Source organism: Aquarana catesbeiana, linkage group LG02, assembly GCF_042186555.1.
Source record: "Aquarana catesbeiana isolate 2022-GZ linkage group LG02, ASM4218655v1, whole genome shotgun sequence".
Taxonomy (NCBI): Eukaryota; Metazoa; Chordata; class Amphibia; order Anura; family Ranidae; genus Aquarana; species Aquarana catesbeiana.
The window spans coordinates 84,067,709-84,087,191 of record NC_133325.1 but is presented as its reverse complement, the minus strand read 5'-3'; the positions used below and the strand labels follow the sequence as shown (position 1 = coordinate 84,087,191).

The 19,483-nt window shown below is 40.5% G+C and overlaps 1 long non-coding RNA gene across 3 annotated transcripts in view; it reads right to left on the bottom strand.

The window, feature by feature from the left end:
- Positions 1-19,483, bottom strand: part of LOC141126999 (uncharacterized) — a 115,639-nt gene that overhangs the window by 4,245 nt on the left and 91,911 nt on the right. For 2 of the 3 annotated variants that reach the window (XR_012241474.1, XR_012241475.1), the window contains one exon: positions 12,989-13,268. This is a non-coding gene — a long non-coding RNA (uncharacterized lncRNA). Of the gene's footprint in view, positions 1-10,162; positions 10,262-12,988; positions 13,269-19,483 lie in introns of all 3 variants that reach the window. The other variant, XR_012241476.1, reaches the window with a different exon arrangement.

The following is a 19,483-nucleotide window of genomic DNA, read 5'->3' as shown; positions in this document are numbered from 1 at the left end:
GTATGTATATACATGCAAACACTGACAGACCTCAAAAAAGGGAGAAATTGATAAAAAACAAAAATGCCCATAAACAAGATATCCATGAGACAAAATGTCATATTACCAGTAAATAAATCAAACAAACAGAAAAAGGAAAAAAACACACAAAACAAAGAGAAATCAATGTATTTATGTCCAGCTTTCTAATGCCCCAAAAAGATGAATGTATACCCCTTTCATGACTAAGCCTATTTTTGAAATTTATAAAACAAAAAGAATCTGCGCTGGCAACTCCCCAAGTGTATAATTGTGTGAAAGTGATATTTTGAGTTTTATATCAAAAAGCATATATACCATATGATGTTGCACAGAACCACATTTAGTGGATATTATATGGAGATGTACCCAGAACTGTGCATAAAACTACCAAACTATGTGAATAAAAATAAATCAATAAACGTAAATTTTGTGATCTAAATCAATTCACTCTTGGACGCTATGCGACTAGAAAGTCACTAGACTGTTATAGAGATAATCCCATACATTTGTGAGTGACAATAAATTAATCTCTGAAGAGTAAAAAATATGTGAATCAAAAGTCATAAATCATAACATAAAGTCTGTTAAATTAGACCGTTCCTTCACAGGATGACAATCTGCAGATTTCAAACTTGATTCATTCAAAATAATAGATTCCAAATAACAGATAAGGCTGATGCCGGTAATGCTTGAGAGGAGGCTTTAGAGATCACAACCCTCGCATTCCATCAGAAAAAAGAAGAAGAGAAGACACATAGCATAAAACCTATGACACCGTGAGATCACCTGCGCATAAAAGCGCTACTCACGGAACCGATGTGCAGAGCAGGCATTCAGATAGTTTAGTCGGTGTTCGCTGCTGTGCGGCGTGCGTTCCACCAACTCCAGGAAGTGATGTCACTGGTTCTCAGGTTTACAAGCGTGGGCAGGATGTTACGTCGACGCGTTTCGCCCCTCCCCCAGGGCGTTATCAAAGACTCAACATCCCGTTCTTACCAAGAGTTATTTATACTATGCTCAGTGAGTGACAGCCCATTACGGCCAATGGGTGAAACATCACCCATTCCTTCCTATATCATCATATCCTGTTGCACTTGAAAAAACTTTAATCAGTGACCGAAGACACAACACCTCCAGTCCCTGTGCTAACAAATAAACATATTTATACAGCCTATATAGGGTATCACATTAACGCTTATTGTTGCATACAAACAAAAGAAAAATAGATATATATGTTACAACAGGAAATTTAAACAAATAAAAATGCTTACATGATATTCCTAAATTTTTTGATTTTTCTTATTATACCTTGCAGTAGACATATCTTTAATGAAAAACATTTTTATAATATACAATAGAAATGAGGTTAAAAATAAAATAAAATAGACAAATAAAAAATAAAATTTTTTAATTAAAAATTCGTTAAAATAAAAATGAATTAAAATAAAAATATAAAATGAAAAATAACCAGTTCCTCCTACCATAATGAACCATAACCCGCTAATTACTATACTCATAGCAGGAGAAATCATATTCCATTGTATATATATATTGATGGGCCTTCCCTCCACAGACCCAAAAAACTACACACACAACAGACACTTATATTTAAAAAATGGAGCTACCAGTTAGATAAAAAACAGTTGAGGTCTAGCTCAATATTCAGGCCCAGGGGGTTAAGAGTACGTAATCTATGTATCCACTGGGTTTCATTTTGTGATATGTTTTGCCTAAGATTGGAACCTCGCCAGTGTTCCTCAACCCTATCAATCCCACAAAAAGTGAGCAGACTCGGGTCTTTGTTGTGGAACAACCTAAAATGATTAGAAAGGCCATGAAACTTATACCCCTTTTTTATCCTATTCACATGTTCTTGGAGCCTTACCCTCAATTGTCTTGTAGTTCTTCCAATGTACTGGAGGTTACAAGGACAAGATAAAAGGTAAGTGACATGTGTGGTGCTACAAGTTATGAATTTTTTTATTTCATAGGATCTACCATCTACCAATGAACTAAAATGGGTGATTTTCCGCCTACGGAATTTGGAAGTTTTGCACATTACACATCTGCCACAACTGAAAAACCCCACACTATCTAGAAAGGTGCATACCTTTCTAGGGGGGTCTATGACATTGTGTGCTAACTGGAGCCTTAATGTGGGAGGTTTGGTGTAAATAAAATTGGGCTGTTTTGGCAACACCTTCCTCAGGTCATTGTCCCGAAGAAGGAGGGGCCAATGCTTCTTAACAATTTTCTCAAAATCACGGTATTGTCTGTTAAATCCAGTGAGAAAGGACAGATTATAATTGCATGTTCCTTTCTCTCTTGGTTTAAACAGATCATTTCTATCCATTTCCCCAACCATTTGTTTGGTTCTTGCTAGGTTTTCTAGACTGTAACCTTTTTCTTGGAACCTTTCCAGAATGACATTAGCTTGTGTGTTATAATCACTTAAATTGCTGCAGTTCCTTCTAATCCTGAGTAGTTGGCTTTTTGGGATGCCTCCTAGCCATCTAGGATGATGGCAGCTTGTCATGGGAATATACCCATTTCTATCGACATCTTTAAAGAAGGTCCGAGTAAGTAATTTATTCCCCTCCTTAAATAATGTCAAATCCAGAAAATTAATTTGATGATAGCTGAAACATTCTGAAAAAGAGATACCAAACCGATTGTTTCCTATCCTGGCCAAGAATTCCAGAAAAGAATCTGGCGATCCTGCCCAGATAATTAAGATATCGTCTATATACCTTTTATATAACCTAAGCTCCGGTGTATTAGATTGATAGATGGCTTCATCCTCCCAAAAGCTCATGAACAAATTGGCCACTGACGGTGCGTACTTTGCGCCCATGGCGACTCCCTTCTTTTGCCTATAGTATTCTTTTTGATGCCAAAAATAATTATGGCTCATTGCCAGATCAAGAGCTTTTAAAATAAACTTCTTTTGTTTAGGTTTCATATCAGTATGCCCCAGGGCCCAATTAACTGCTTGTAATGCATGTTCTTGTTGGATATTTGTATAGAGAGAGTTTACATCAATGCTTGCAAGCAAACAATTTTCATCTATTGTTACACTATTCGTTAGTTCGATTACTTCTCTGCTATCTTTAAGATAAGCGGGGTATTTTCTGGTCAATGGTTGTAAAAAATAATCCAGGTATTCACCTAGTCTGGAGAAAAGTGATCCAATCCCGCTGATTATCGGTCGACCGGGAGGCTTAGATCGATTCTTGTGTATCTTAGGCAGTTGGTATATCACAGGAACCCGTGGTGCATCCGGAATGAGGTATCTAGCCTCTTTTTTCTTCAGAATGCCCTCCTCAGTCGCTATTTTAATTAAATTCTTCAATTTAACCTTAAATTTCTTAGTGGGATTGTTCTTTAGTTTTTCGTATGTTTCTTGATCTCCAACTAATCTGTTTAATTCTTCTAGATAATCGGTTTTATTTAATATTACTACTCCCCCTCCTTTATCAGCTGACCTAACAACTATATTCCTATTTTTTATTAGTGACTCCAAACCTCTTTCTAAGTCTTTTTTACGTCTCTGGGGTTTGACAACAAGATTATCCAAATCCTGTTCTACCAGAGATTTAAACACCCCGACAAAATGATTATTATTGATCTGGGGGTTAAATATAGAATTATTTTTCAATGTCGTATGTAGGTATTCCTCTTCCGGGGAATTTACTACAATTTCTTTATTAGAAAAATGTTTTTTGATGTTAATTTTCCTAATGAACTTCTGCAGGTCAATGAACACATCAAATTTATTCAAATTTTTTTCCATAGCATACTTTAAACCCAAATCTAAAACTTTCAATTCTTCTTGGGAAAAAATGACATCACTTAAATTAAAGATCCCTTCCATTAAGTTACTCTTTTTCGCTTTCCTTTTCCCTCCTCTACATCCTCTTGTTCTCCTCTTCTTTCTGAATTTTGTGGTTGGGGGGTCATGGAGTACCATGGTCTCCATTCTTCTGGTAGATCCTGATCTCTCCCCCAACCCCTGGGTGTTGTAGCTCCTCTCCCTCTCATATGAGGTGGTCCCCCAGATCCTCTCCTCTGAAAATCCCCTCTATGATTATTGGGATACCATCCTCTTCCTCGGTTGGTTGGGGGACGATACTCAGACTGATTATAAGCCCAGGACTGTCCACCATACTCTCCTTCCCTGTTGTTATATCCCCTTTGGTTATAGGAGCCTTTATGGTTATAGCCCCTCTGACCATAGGATCCCCTTTGGGATGGATAGGGATGGTCATGAGCAAGAGGTTCAAAACGATTATAGGTGGGTATACCATACCCAGATCCCGATGCGCCATAATAATCATTGTACTGACTGTTGCCAATGGCTTTACCAGGGTCTTTATATGAGCCATCATATTTTCTAACTGGAGTTTTTATAGTATCCAAAACTCGAGCTGGCTCTGTCTCTGAAGGGTTAGATACATTATTTGGCTCCTCCCCCGTTTCTTGCCATTTATAGACCTTATTGGATTTGTAGTCATTGGTGTCTCTAATAAATTTTTTTATTTTTTTCTTTTGGATGTCTATCAAGTTTGTCTACAAAATCCTGAATCTGTTTCAACTTGTCCTTACATTCACCAGAAGTGATGAGAGGACCCAATTTGGATTTAATCCCATTAATATTAGCCTCAATTAATTTCATTTTCCTTTCTTTTCTTGCTATCAGCATTTCCAAAAGCTTCCTTTCAATGCCATTAAAAAAAGAAAACCACTCATCCTCAAGGTCCTTATCTGTGAGGCCGTCATTTGGGGCGATATGGGGAGAGATCAGGATCTACCAGAAGAATGGAGACCATGGTACTCCATGACCCCCCAACCACAAAATTCAGAAAGAAGAGGAGAACAAGAGGATGTAGAGGAGGGAAAAGGAAAGCGAAAAAGAGTAACTTAATGGAAGGGATCTTTAATTTAAGTGATGTCATTTTTTCCCAAGAAGAATTGAAAGTTTTAGATTTGGGTTTAAAGTATGCTATGGAAAAAAATTTGAATAAATTTGATGTGTTCATTGACCTGCAGAAGTTCATTAGGAAAATTAACATCAAAAAACATTTTTCTAATAAAGAAATTGTAGTAAATTCCCCGGAAGAGGAATACCTACATACGACATTGAAAAATAATTCTATATTTAACCCCCAGATCAATAATAATCATTTTGTCGGGGTGTTTAAATCTCTGGTAGAACAGGATTTGGATAATCTTGTTGTCAAACCCCAGAGACGTAAAAAAGACTTAGAAAGAGGTTTGGAGTCACTAATAAAAAATAGGAATATAGTTGTTAGGTCAGCTGATAAAGGAGGGGGAGTAGTAATATTAAATAAAACCGATTATCTAGAAGAATTAAACAGATTAGTTGGAGATCAAGAAACATACGAAAAACTAAAGAACAATCCCACTAAGAAATTTAAGGTTAAATTGAAGAATTTAATTAAAATAGCGACTGAGGAGGGCATTCTGAAGAAAAAAGAGGCTAGATACCTCATTCCGGATGCACCACGGGTTCCTGTGATATACCAACTGCCTAAGATACACAAGAATCGATCTAAGCCTCCCGGTCGACCGATAATCAGCGGGATTGGATCACTTTTCTCCAGACTAGGTGAATACCTGGATTATTTTTTACAACCATTGACCAGAAAATACCCCGCTTATCTTAAAGATAGCAGAGAAGTAATCGAACTAACGAATAGTGTAACAATAGATGAAAATTGTTTGCTTGCAAGCATTGATGTAAACTCTCTCTATACAAATATCCAACAAGAACATGCATTACAAGCAGTTAATTGGGCCCTGGGGCATACTGATATGAAACCTAAACAAAAGAAGTTTATTTTAAAAGCTCTTGATCTGGCAATGAGCCATAATTATTTTTGGCATCAAAAAGAATACTATAGGCAAAAGAAGGGAGTCGCCATGGGCGCAAAGTACGCACCGTCAGTGGCCAATTTGTTCATGAGCTTTTGGGAGGATGAAGCCATCTATCAATCTAATACACCGGAGCTTAGGTTATATAAAAGGTATATAGAAGATATCTTAATTATCTGGGCAGGATCGCCAGATTCTTTTCTGGAATTCTTGGCCAGGATAGGAAACAATCGGTTTGGTATCTCTTTTTCAGAATGTTTCAGCTATCATCAAATTAATTTTCTGGATTTGACATTATTTAAGGAGGGGAATAAATTACTTACTCGGACCTTCTTTAAAGATGTCGATAGAAATGGGTATATTCCCATGACAAGCTGCCATCATCCTAGATGGCTAGGAGGCATCCCAAAAAGCCAACTACTCAGGATTAGAAGGAACTGCAGCAATTTAAGTGATTATAACACACAAGCTAATGTCATTCTGGAAAGGTTCCAAGAAAAAGGTTACAGTCTAGAAAACCTAGCAAGAACCAAACAAATGGTTGGGGAAATGGATAGAAATGATCTGTTTAAACCAAGAGAGAAAGGAACATGCAATTATAATCTGTCCTTTCTCACTGGATTTAACAGACAATACCGTGATTTTGAGAAAATTGTTAAGAAGCATTGGCCCCTCCTTCTTCGGGACAATGACCTGAGGAAGGTGTTGCCAAAACAGCCCAATTTTATTTACACCAAACCTCCCACATTAAGGCTCCAGTTAGCACACAATGTCATAGACCCCCCTAGAAAGGTATGCACCTTTCTAGATAGTGTGGGGTTTTTCAGTTGTGGCAGATGTGTAATGTGCAAAACTTCCAAATTCCGTAGGCGGAAAATCACCCATTTTAGTTCATTGGTAGATGGTAGATCCTATGAAATAAAAAAATTCATAACTTGTAGCACCACACATGTCACTTACCTTTTATCTTGTCCTTGTAACCTCCAGTACATTGGAAGAACTACAAGACAATTGAGGGTAAGGCTCCAAGAACATGTGAATAGGATAAAAAAGGGGTATAAGTTTCATGGCCTTTCTAATCATTTTAGGTTGTTCCACAACAAAGACCCGAGTCTGCTCACTTTTTGTGGGATTGATAGGGTTGAGGAACACTGGCGAGGTTCCAATCTTAGGCAAAACATATCACAAAATGAAACCCAGTGGATACATAGATTACGTACTCTTAACCCCCTGGGCCTGAATATTGAGCTAGACCTCAACTGTTTTTTATCTAACTGGTAGCTCCATTTTTTAAATATAAGTGTCTGTTGTGTGTGTAGTTTTTTGGGTCTGTGGAGGGAAGGCCCATCAATATATATATACAATGGAATATGATTTCTCCTGCTATGAGTATAGTAATTAGCGGGTTATGGTTCATTATGGTAGGAGGAACTGGTTATTTTTCATTTTATATTTTTATTTTAATTCATTTTTATTTTAACGAATTTTTAATTAAAAAATTTTATTTTTTATTTGTCTATTTTATTTTATTTTTAACCTCATTTCTATTGTATATTATAAAAATGTTTTTCATTAAAGATATGTCTACTGCAAGGTATAATAAGAAAAATCAAAAAATTTTGGAATATCATGTAAGCATTTTTATTTGTTTAAATTTCCTGTTGTAACATATATATCTATTTTTCTTTTGTTTGTATGCAACAATAAGCGTTAATGTGATACCCTATATAGGCTGTATAAATATGTTTATTTGTTAGCACAGGGACTGGAGGTGTTGTGTCTTCGGTCACTGATTAAAGTTTTTTCAAGTGCAACAGGATATGATGATATAGGAAGGAATGGGTGATGTTTCACCCATTGGCCGTAATGGGCTGTCACTCACTGAGCATAGTATAAATAACTCTTGGTAAGAACGGGATGTTGAGTCTTTGATAACGCCCTGGGGGAGGGGCGAAACGCGTCGACGTAACATCCTGCCCACGCTTGTAAACCTGAGAACCAGTGACATCACTTCCTGGAGTTGGTGGAACGCACGCCGCACAGCAGCGAACACCGACTAAACTATCTGAATGCCTGCTTGCCTGCTCTGCACATCGGTTCCGTGAGTAGCGCTTTTATGCGCAGGTGATCTCACGGTGTCATAGGTTTTATGCTATGTGTCTTCTCTTCTTCTTTTTTCTGATGGAATGCGAGGGTTGTGATCTCTAAAGCCTCCTCTCAAGCATTACCGGCATCAGCCTTATCTGTTATTTGGAATCTATTATTTTGAATGAATCAAGTTTGAAATCTGCAGATTGTCATCCTGTGAAGGAACGGTCTAATTTAACAGACTTTATGTTATGATTTATGACTTTTGATTCACATATTTTTTACTCTTCAGAGATTAATTTATTGTCACTCACAAATGTATGGGATTATCTCTATAACAGTCTAGTGACTTTCTAGTCGCATAGCGTCCAAGAGTGAATTGATTTAGATCACAAAATTTACGTTTATTGATTTATTTTTATTCACATAGTTTGGTAGTTTTATGCACAGTTCTTGGTACATCTCCATATAATATCCACTAAATGTGGTTCTGTGCAACATCATATGGTATATATGCTTTTTGATATAAAACTCAAAATATCACTTTCACACAATTATACACTTGGGGAGTTGCCAGCGCAGATTCTTTTTGTTTTATATATTTTCAAAGTGTTAGCACTTTTTTCATCTAGCAGCTGCAACACATGAATTAGTTTTTAATATAATTTATTTATTTGCGAGCGCTGTGTTTTTTATCTATTTATATTTTTGAAATTTGGTGTTTACAAGTTAAAATCCGTATTTTTTGCTAGAAAATTACTTAGAACCCCCAAACATTATATATATTTTTTTAGAAGAGAGTCTAGAGAATAAAATGGCGATTGTTGCAATATTTTTTATCACACGGTATTTGTGCAGCGGTGTTTTAAACGCAAATTTTTGGAAAAGTGACACTTTCATGAATTTTAAAAAATCCAAACAGTAAAGTTACCCCAATTTTTTTGTATAATGTGAAAGATGATGTTATGCCGAGTAAATAGATACCAAACATGTCACCCTTTTATAATTGCACGCACTCGTGGAATGGGGGCGAACTACGGTACGGAATTTCCATAGGCGACGCTTTAAAAATTTTTTACGGTTACCAGGTTTGAGCTACAGAGGAGGTCTAGGGCTAGAATTATTGCTCTCGCTCTGACGATCGCGGCGATACCTCACGTGTGGTTTGAACACCGTTTACATATGCGGGCGCGACTTCCGTATGCGTTTTCTTCGCTGCGCGAGCTCGCGGGGACGGGGGCGCTTTAAAAAATTTTTTTTTTATTTATTTATTTTATTTATTTTTGTACTTTTATAAATTGTGTTTAAAATTTTTTTTTTTTTTTTTTTTTACTTTTATTGCTGTCACAAGCAATGTAAACATCCCTTGTGACAGTAATAGGTGGTGACAGGTACTCTTTATGGAGGGATGGGGGGTCTAAAAGACCCCCCATCCCTCCTTTACACTTCAAAGTATTCAGATCGCCGAAAACGGCGATTCTGAATACTGTATACTTTTTTAAATTCGGCGCCATTGGCAGCCGAGTAAACGAGAAGTGACGTCATGACGTCGCTTCCGCGTTTACAATTAGAAGGCTGGAACGAAGCCGCTCACAGCTTCGTTCCAGCCCGCCCCCAGCCGCCGGAGATTCCCGAACGGACACCGGGCCTCCCAATCGCACGGGAGGCCCGGTAACAGCGGCGGGAGGCGGCGGGAGGGGGGGGATGTCCCCTCCCGCTCCTCCGGTATAACAACCGAACGGCTTTTAGCCGCATCGGTTGTTATACTCGGGTAGCCGATCGCCCGCTGAAAACAACGGTACCGGGATGATGCCTGCAGCTGCGGGCATCATCCCGGTATAACCCCGGAAAGCCGAGTACGCATATGTGCGTTCGGTCGGCGGGAAGGGGATACATTCACATTCTCAAACCATCTATTGCAGCGGTCCCCAACCTTTTTGGCACCGGGGACCGGCTGTGTGCAAGAAAATTGTGCTGGGGGGGGGCGGCGGGTGGATGTAAGCGCGCGGGGGGTAAGCGATTTTTCGTGGGCAATTTTTTAGGGCAATGGCTGGTGTTAGTGCTTCAATCATCCCGGCACCATGGTTGGTATGGTGTCAGGATGATTGAAACACATTATTTCTATCATTACATTGTAATATAAAATAGTTCAACTCACCATAATGCAGAATCATTGGGAGTCTTAAGCGTGTCACTTGCCACCATCGCTTGTCACTTGCCACTACGCATTCAGCCTCTCTCCTCGGTGTGGGTACAGCTGCAGGTGAAACACAGGCACATGCGAGTGAGATGAGAGTGAGGGTGCGCGGTGAGAGATGACGTCATTCTCTCTCTTCTGGGTCGCAGCTGCAGCTCTGTGTAGAGCAGCCTTCTCGGCCCTGTAAGCACCGCTGACGTTACTTGTCTCCTCCACAGCCCGGCAGCAGAGGCGCCACAGCCCGGTGTTGGGCCGCTGCCCACAGGTTGGAGACCTCTGATCTATTGAGTCTAAATGCATATGTATACAAGATAATATATAAGTGTAAACTTGTTCAGAAGGGCATAAGAGGCGAGCTGCTGTAATGCTGTGCCACAAATCATACATATGTATATGAGCTTGAGACAAAAACAAAATCAATCAAGCCCAAACACACGTGCTTAAAAAATGGTACTCAAACAAAAAAATACAACAAGAAACAAAGTTGCTTTTGCATGATAATAAACTATCTATGAATCCTAATGGGAACAGTGTATAAACGACAAATGGACATATGCCAATAACTGGATATGTATAAGAGGATGTGGCGAGAAAAAGTGTCAAGAAAAACGTACCAAAATCTGTATATATATATATATATATATATATATATATATATATATATATACACGTTAAAAGTACAAAAACTCAGTTAAAGTTAGTCTTACTACCTATTGAAATTTAGTGCAAAGTAGAGATTTCACTTAAAACCAAAATTCAATACAAAAAAATGCAATAAGTTTAACTGAAAAGTATGTAAAAAGTACAAAAATAGCTAAACCTGAAAAGATTGAATTCACTTCAAAAGAAATGGTGCCTACACCATTTGCAATGACAAAATGGTGTCTTCGAAATCCAACAGTGGAAAAACAATTTAAACCAGTGAGTTTAACATTTAAACAAAACAGTTTCTCAGTTACCGGTGTCTCAACCCTGAAATTGGAGCAATTTCCACTCTGGGATGATTTACATGCTAAACAGTATAAAATCCTTCTAATGCGGTTTCTCCCATATAACAAGACCAAAACTGCGCCTCTACAAACCAAAATCACCTTTTTAACACAGAACAGACCGTACTACTGACACTAAACTTAGAAACCTGTCCCAAAAGCAGAGCAATTCCACCCAAAACACAGAAGACACAAAATGGCAGTTGCAACAAATGAAAACCGGGCCATGACAAAATGGCCGATGAAAACCAGGCCACATGGTGACTACAACAATATGGCCGAAAACAATCGGACCACATGGTAAAACAAGCATTTGAAATGCTGTTGCTGATCCTGCCAAAATCAGCACAAACCAAGATTTCTTCACTAGAAAACCAAAACTTTCTCCACAAAAACTGACTAAAACAATTGAGAATGCACACTTAAACGTAGACACACACTTTAGGCTACATCAACTAGGGAAAAAATCCCAAAGTTACATAAAACACAAAATAACACGGCTCAAACATACACTCTTGTTACTAAGGAAGGGTCATATACTTAACTCTGGCATCAGCTTCCGCAGGAACAAGAAAACAAGAGAAATACAAACAGCGATGGTTGCATGCATGATCTTTTCATCTCAAAACAAAAGAGCTCCCCCCATGTTATTGCCTAGAATCCTGTAAGACATGTCCCAGCAATGCATGGCCGCCCTTTCCCGTCTCAGCCACATGGCCACTTGAATATGTGGCAGCCATTTTCAAACCAAAGCTTTCTACAAAATCATTTCAAAATGACTTCAATACACACCATCCGTGTCTTGAGTCAGTTAAACAATCTACAAGACTCATGCAATCTACTTGTCCCTTACATAGGTAATAATCATAATTCATACATTTCTATTTCTCCTATGCATCACAAACTTATTACACAGCATACAGTTACACAGCCTACTCAGTCATACATAGCATTCACTTTAAAGAAGAGAAGAAGAGATTGATCGCACACTTGAATCCAAAAGATGCTGTAGAAATTTCTTCATTGTCATGAGCCAGACAAAATTGCAATGATGATTAGTTGACGCGTTTCACATGAAAAGAACCGTTCTTGTTCACAACAATTGAAATGTTCACAATACAAGCTATTTAAAGGCATATATCAAATCAAACACCTAACACAAAATACCTGTAGTTTAAGAGCAATCAACACAAAACTTCACAGACATAAAACCATTTCTTAAATGCTAAAACATCTGATCACAAAATAGTCAAAACAACAAATAGACAATGTAAACATGTAAACAAGAAATGTATAAAAACCAAAAATAGAAAAATGAGCGAAAAAACATGTATATATGCCAATATAAATCACATATATCACTGTATAACAAATTAAGTCTAATTATGTGATTTAATTATTATTATTAAAGACTTTTTAAAAAATGAACGGTGTGTGATCAATCTTTTCTACTCTTCTTGATATTGCCTACGGTGATGAGCTGGGATTAGCACCTTGGATCAGGTTTGTCCATTTTTTGCCTGAAGCGGTGTGTGCACCCTTGTTCTGCTTCCTCAGCATTCTTTGTATTAAATAGGACCTATAGAGGATTTAAATATAGGTGCTCCCCCAGTTAATAGACCTACTTACAATGACAAAAATATAACCTACAATTAAAGTCCCACCATTATACAGAAAGCGACAAAAAAACATAAGGTTCTTTGCCTAGCAGAACTTACCCCATACAGCAGACAGAGAATTAAGATCCCAAACACAGAACAGCAAAAATGTTCAAAAACTTGAAGTATGGTTGTCTTACCATAGGCCGGCCTTTGCTGGTTCTGGATGTCTTTTCCCACTCGAGGTCCGCTGAATTAGGAAGATCTGTTGGCTTCCTTTCTGGCCCACCAAAACCGTACAGGAAATTTTAAGCTTCTCCTTATAAGCAAATAATTTCTTTGTGGTTAAAAGCACAAAGACAGCTCTCTTGTATAATGCCGGCAAAGCGCGCTTGTATATCTCCAAGTAACACAGACACAGATGCTGGTATCACGTTGAGCTTAGCAGAATCCTCCATTGAATGCTCTACTGCCTTTATACTGTCAACATGAATAAACAAAGGAAGGTGGTGGCTTCAGAATCAGCCAATCAGACACTTGTATTCTTTCAAAAGAACCAATCACACACACATGTATATATTCAAATAGAATTACAGTAGTGACGTGTGCAGATGGTCGTCTGCAGAGACATGTGGCAAGCATCCTGTGAGACAAAAGTGTCTCACAATTTGAACACTACTCACATGGCTCTGAACACGATCGTGTGCACACTTCCACTGCTACCAATGACGCGAGCCATACTCTATCATGGCTCAGTGGGCCATAATTTTGTACGGTTATGCTATGGTTCCCATGTACGCAGATCTGCTTACTAGGAGTGTAAATGCAGTTGCCATGAAGTGGCTAGTCCCTTGGTGAGGCATGAATGAACATCCTTAAAAGAGCAAACAGATCTGCCGTGTCCAGGGGAAGGTTTCCGCAACCAATGGTCTTCCACCAATGTCTCTATGTGCGAACACGCTCGCATGAGCGTATTACAGCAAAACTGACACTGGGGGACATCTGATAACATGCATTAATAAAAATTTCCACAACAGTGCCCAAAGGGTGGTGCTCAAGAGCTTAAATTCCACGTAGTACGTCACTACGTTCGTGTTTCTTGGCCAACAATTGTGTACTCTTTGTATACAAGACAAGTTCACGGCACACACCCTTCAGACAAAAGTCTGGCGCTTTGTCTGCAAAAAATCCGATCGTGTACGAGGATTAAGACTTAAAGTGTAAGTTCACCTTTACAGGAAATCTGTAAGGTGACCTTATACTGGACCCACTCCCCACACCCACCCCGCTGTACGAGACTGCTGTGATCCCCCGCTGTCAGACACAGAAAAGCCACTTCACCGGTCTGGGGATTTGAAATCTCCTCGCAGTGCTGACAGTATGGGCAAGATGGCTTCTGATTGGTCTGCTCAATTAGAATCCCTGCAGTCCGTACTGGCTAAGCAATATGAACAAGAGATTAAGCCACAAGGGTTTCAAATCCCCAGGCTGGTGACGCGGCTTTTCAGTGTCTGACAGCGGGGGATCGCGGCAGTCTGAACCGGGGGGGATGGGGTCCGGTGTAAGGTCACTACCGATTTTCTGTAAAGGTGAACTTACACTTTAATCTGTGAAGTGCGGGTGCAGACTGACACGGAGCCCACTCACACTCCTGTAGCAGATCATGCAAGTCTGAAAAGGAGGATGACACACCGTTGGTATTATCCACAATAAACTTTATTGGAAACTGTTCAGACAGAACACCATGGAAGTACCATGTTTCCTGTGGATGATACCAGCGGTGTACGAACCTCCTTTTCAACTGGCAAAGAATTGTATTATTCTCATAATTATAAGCTGATGTCCAGAGCAACCCCCCACCATCAGAATTCAAGAGTCCTCCACCCTCCCCTTACATCACAGTGAACACCCCTTGCACTGCTGCTGGGAAGAAGCTGGTCTGGAGGAGGACCATAGGAGGGCTAGAATCAGCTGCAGGAGTCTGCTGAATGCTGAGACCAGGGGAGGCAGAGAAAAGGGGGTGCTGTGACTGCACAGAGAGGTGTAGGGTCTGTAGAAGGAGTTCTATCCTCTCTGCTGCCGACTGCAGAGCCGGTGTTCTGCCGAGAAAGTTCCGCCCTCTACTGCGCAGGCGCTGCGCCTGCGCAGTAGGATCCGGCGGAAATAGCCGAAGGTGAATAGCTGAAAATCAGCTGTACACGGCGCCTGTAAGAGGGCCCCTCGCTTCGCTCGCCACACTTCGGGCACAGCCTCGCTTCGCTCGGCTCTTTTTGATTCCCACTCTAGGTCCACTTGGATGGTGGGGAAGAAACCTGGACCTAGGGTGCAGGCGCTGTGTACAGCTGATTGAAAAGTTTGAGCTTCGGCTATCTCCGGCGGCTGACAGTAGTTCGTACTGCGCAGGCGCTGCACCTGCGCAGTACAGGGGGGAACTTATCCGCCGAGGGAACTTTCTCGGCAAGACACCGGGGGTGTTGAAGGGAAGACAAGCCTCTCCATGGCTGCATGGAGAAGTGCAGGATCTGGAGGAGGAGTTCCGTCCTCTTCTCTGCTGCTAACTGCTGAGACAATGTGATGGAGATGAGAGGGCTGCCGCAGCTGCACAGGGGGTGAGAGGGCCACATAAAATGGCCTGGAGGGCCGGATTCGGCCCGCTGGCCTTGTGTTTGACACATGTGCTTTAGATATACTATAAAGTCTAACTCCAGCATAAGCGGAGTGGACTGGCCCTCAGCATAAGTAAAAATCATCCCTTGCAGTGGGGTCGCCGCCGCACCACAAAGATTAAATGTTTATTTTGGTTTAGGGGACAGGAAAAGCAGTTTTACTTACCTGATCCTCTGCTTCCCTGGGTGAGGGTGCTCCTCTGTGCTCCAGCGGTGGACTGGCCCTCAATCTTGATGATGTCAGGGGTATCCGACCTCCAAAGCATAGGGGATTGGTATTGAGACACAGAGAAGCCTGCGGGATTGGAGGATCAGGTAAACAAAACAGTTTTTTCCAAGTCCTCTAGATTTAAACAAGCATTTAACACTTGCAGTGCAGGGGCAGCCCAGCTGCAAGGGAGGATTTTTACTTGCACAGTTCAGCTTTAAAGGCATCCTGTGATAAGCTAAAGGGTATTTTACACAGTTCACTCAAGTTATTCGGTGTGTCAGTATGAATCTTTTTTTTTTTCTGAGATAGATGAATGGTTGCCCCAACACAGCAACAATGCTGCATTACAGCATGGTTCTCAAGACTGTCCTCAAGTACCCCCAACAGGACATGTTTTGGGAATTTCTCTTGGATAAAATAGCTGTCCAAAACACCAAGCCATTGACTGTGATTTAAAGCACCTGTGCAAGATAAAGGAAAACCTGCAAACATGGCCTGTTGGGGGTACTTGGGGACAGGGTTGAGAACCACTGCATTACAGGACACATTACTTAAGAAGCTTTCCCGCAGCTTTCCTCTCCCTCAGTGCTGTAAAATGTTAATTTATGTGTGTGCTATCAGCAGGCTTCGAGACTCATGAGTAATTCAATTGGCCTAATTGGTCAAGTCAATTTTTTAAATTATAGTTGTGCGTCACAGCGAGTATGAATTGCACATGCATAGTGCATCAATTTAGTGTAATAAAAATAAATGCAAAGGAAAGAAGCATTTTTTATCTAACATTCTTTTTTTTTTAAATTCATGTAAATCCTCTTTCAAAATCAAGATTACATTTAACAAACAGCAGCGCCGTCATTTTTATTCCACATATCATAATGAAATACATTTTGGCCTACTTGAAGGACCTGCCATATCCACTTGATGGCAGTATTGCTACACTGTATACCAGGTATTACACGCTACACGTCCCAGCCACAAAATTACATTTTACTTAAAATCTGGCTTAATCGTTTTAATCCACTGACCATTTGTCCACGGCAGAACTTTAACTTTTGCACCATTGTGCCCATTTTGTTTATTGCCCACGGGAGTGAAATGACCTTATTTTCCCTTTAAAGACAATAAACATTTTTTTTTCTGGGGGGCTTTGTGCGCAATACTGTAAAAGGCATAAAATCTTTGAACTTTTTTTTTTCTAACTCTATTTCCTTATTGTCTACAGGGATGCTATATTTTTAGCAGTTGACGAGTCATTTTAATGTTTGTAAAGGCATGCAAGAACTACAAAAGATATGAAGGATTTTATTAATATATGACCTTCAGATGCCCTATGGGGTAATAACAATGCAGTACACTAATGTAGCTATAATTATAAAAAAGTAAATATACCTAGTGTGTGTTTTGTGCAAAAGTACTTTCTTTCTTTTGCTTTTAAAGTGGTTGTAAAGGCAGAAGGTTTTTTATCTTGATGCATTTTATGCATTAAGATAAAAAATCTTCAGTGTGTAGCAGTCCCCCTAAAACTTACCTGAGCGACATCTCAATCCAGCGATGTTGCACGAGTGCCTCGGCTGTCTTGGACTTTTCCTTCTGATTGGCTGAGACACAGCAGCGGTGCCATTGGCTCCTGCTGCTGTCAATCAAAGTCAGTGAGCCAATGAGGAGAGAGAGGGAGTGGGGCCGGACCACGGCTCCTTGGAAGATTTACTAAAACAGGAGCACACATAATCTGGTGCAGCTGTGCATAGTAACCTATCAGCTTACAGGTTTTATAGTCAAAGCTTAATTGAATAAGCTGAAGCTAGAAGCTGGTTACCATGCAGAGCTGCACAAGATGAGTGCTCTGGTTTTAGTAAATCTACCCCCATGTCTGAATGAACAGATGGAGCTGCGACTTGGCTCAGGTGCCCCCATAGCAAACTGCTTGCTGTGGGGGCACTCAGCAGAAGGGAGGGACCAGGAGCGCCGGTAGTGGACTCGAGGAGAGGAGGATCTGGGCTGCTTTGTGCAAAACCACTACACAGAGCAGGTAAGTATAACATGTTTATAGATAGATAAGGCTCAATTTGCAAATCTAACACTACAGGATAAGGATTCTTGTTTTTTTTGCTTAAAGTGATTGTAAAGGATCGTTTTTTCGTTTTTTAAAATAACAAACATATCATACTTACCTCCACTGTGCAGCTCGTTTTGCACAGAGTGGTCCCGAACATTCTCTTCTGGGGTCCCCCAGTGGCTCTCGCGGCTCCTCCCCGCATCAGATAACCCCCTAGGAGAAGCGCTCTCCCGAGGGGGTTACCTTGCGGGCACGCTGCCGAGTCCAGCATTTGCGTCCACAGACATAGACTCAGCCCCACCCCCCAGTGTCTGTGTCATTGGATTTGATTGACAGCAGCTGGAGCCAATGGCTGCGCTGCTATCAATCTATCCAATCAAGAGCCGGGACCCCGTGGAGAGAGGGAGAGTGCGTCCCCGCCGAAGAGATGAAGGGACTGGTAAGAAAAACGAGGGGGGCGCTGGGGGGCCAGTGACTGCCAGGTGTTTTTTCACCTTAGTGCATAGGATGCATTAAGGTGAAAAAACACGAGGGTTTACAACCCCTTTAAATTACAGTTATTTAGACAGTTATTCTCAGCCCAATGAGGTTTGAAAATTACAGCCACATTGTTAAAATATCTTTTCTTTATGTTTTAAAGTGTATCTTCAGTCTCTAGAAAGAAAAAATAAAATAAAAGCAACTAAGAATACTGTAGCTGCTGACTTTTAATATAAGGACACTTACCTGTCCCACAATCCAGGCCATCCTCCCCCTAGCTGGTTCCCCGGTGCCCGCGCCAGCATGTCTAGCGTGGGAAGCCAGCTGTGACTCTTTGTGGATTTACAGCCGGCTTCCGAGTGCGCATATGCGAGTCACTCTGCTCTTTGTGAATGGTTCCACAGCCTTATGGGACCTGTGATGTGTCCCAAAAGATTGTGGAAGGGAAAGGAGAGTGGGGGGAACAACTTGTGGTGGAATCGCCTAGCCAAAACAAGGTTTGTTAGAGGAATAGGGGAATCTTAAATGTGGAACTTCCCGTTTAGTTTGAATTTCCGCTTTAAGGTTGGGGAGTAAAGCACTATTAGACCCAAAAGTAAAAATTTTATAAATTGCAGCTTACCTGTCTTTAAAGCGGAACTAAAGACTCCAATAACAACATTACCTACCTGTCTGCTCGCAATCTTTAAAATGCATACTTAGCTGCACATAGCGCAGCTCAGCTTGCTTTTCAGGACAGATCCTGTGTGCGGGGACGACTGAACATCCCGTCATCCAGAAGAAGCCAGATAGAAGATGCTAGCCCCGGCGAGGGACCTTGGCCCATTCAAGGAGAGGTAAGTATTGTGTTACTAAACCCACTACAGTAAAATGGAGGAAAGTTCAAAACTAATTTTAGAAACTTATTTTACTGAAAGGGTAAAAGTTGATGCTTGGAATAAACTTCCAGCAGAGCTAGTGAGACAGTAAACAGTAAATGGTTTCAAAAACACTTGGGACAAACATAGATCTATACTCCCCAGACAAAAAAATAAAGGGGCAGAATATTCAGTCTTTTTCTGCCGTCACTTTTCCATGTTTCTAAAATCTGTGGAACCTAAGGCGTTAATCCTCTGCATTGTGTAAAAAGGCTGTTTGATCCTGTCTTCTCTGATTCTCCCCTTCTTCCACAGTCCCAAATCCATCTGCTAATAGAACAGAGCCCTAGGAGGCACTCTGCACATGCTCAGTTTGGTGTGTATTGCTAGAGAGTTTTTTTGGGGGGAAGGATGGTGCATGTGAT